This window comes from Capsicum annuum, unplaced genomic scaffold, assembly GCF_002878395.1.
Source record: "Capsicum annuum cultivar UCD-10X-F1 unplaced genomic scaffold, UCD10Xv1.1 ctg64299, whole genome shotgun sequence".
In the NCBI taxonomy this organism is placed as follows: domain Eukaryota; kingdom Viridiplantae; phylum Streptophyta; class Magnoliopsida; order Solanales; family Solanaceae; genus Capsicum; species Capsicum annuum.
This window is the reverse complement of record NW_025873433.1, coordinates 1-1,133: the sequence shown is the minus strand read 5'-3', so window position 1 is coordinate 1,133 and position 1,133 is coordinate 1. Positions and strand designations below refer to the sequence as shown.

General features: G+C 36.7%; 1 long non-coding RNA gene across 1 annotated transcript; it reads right to left on the bottom strand.

Annotated features, from left to right (window-relative positions):
* Nucleotides 1–6: 6 nt before the first annotated feature.
* On the bottom strand, nt 7–1,007 carry LOC124893721. Its single transcript, XR_007050868.1, has 3 exons — nt 854–1,007; nt 552–643; nt 7–449 (listed from the first exon to the last, which is right to left on the bottom strand). It is a non-coding gene; the product is annotated as an uncharacterized LOC124893721 (long non-coding RNA).
* Nucleotides 1,008–1,133: the final 126 nt, after the last annotated feature.

The following is a 1,133-nucleotide window of genomic DNA, read 5'->3' as shown; positions in this document are numbered from 1 at the left end:
TGTGCACTTAACAATTCTATGACATATCCATTAAGACACCCATTTGTTGAATAAGAGAATGTAAGAACTAGAGAAATAACTGCAGAAGGAACTGTACATGATCTTCTTCGGAAGCAGATAGGTTGTAGCGCTAAAGGGATTTCAAACATACCTTTGACATCCAACCAATTTAACACAATGTACACCAAAAAACTTTGTAACCAAGGAGCTTCGGTACTGAAAACAATAACCAAACACTTACAATAGTCGGCTAATCGGCAAACAATGAGGGTTCCGCATGGCTAACTTCACCTCACCAACCACGGCAACTTTATCCACAACAACCAGTTTAACGCAATGTAACATAGATGTACAAAGATTTCCAGAATTGTTACCAAAAGGATGCAATAATTGCAGATATGTAGACCAATCACAAAACTGTAGTCCATGATATTCTCAGGTTCCCGAAACTGACAATGTATATGAATTTGTATGAGAACCGTGAGAACAAAGTCGGTCATTCTATGAATATAAAGACATCAATAAAAAGAATTGGACAAAGATTGTATCACCTTATAAGCTCTTTATTCCAAGATCGACGCAATTGAAAGACCAAGTTTAGTTTGAGGTCTTTAAATGTGGTAGTTTCATCGGCCTCTTGTGTCTGGTTTATACATTGAGTAATAGAACGTAAGAACTCGTGGAGAAATAACTTTCCAAGTAAGTATAGATGATCTTCTTCGGAACCAGATATGTTATAGCCCTAAAGGGATATCAAACATACGTTTGACTTCCAACCAGTTTAATACAATGTAAACCCAAAAACTATGTAACTGAGGAGCTTTGGTACTGAAAACAATAACCAAACACTTACAATAGTCGGTTAATCGGCAAACAATGAGGCTTCCACATGGCTAACTTCACTTCGCACAACCATGACAACTTTATCCACGACAACCAGTTGCCCGAGAATTTGTTTGTCCATAGTTAACAGTTCCTCATGACTGTAAGTTTTGTCCAAGATGCACATGAAGTCATTGACCTAAAAAAAAAAAATTGCTACATTTAGAAAGTTGTTAGCTTTAGCCATTAACAGCTCATATGGTGAAAGACTTTCATATTTTATCTCGGGAGCCCAAATTAAAGAACTAACT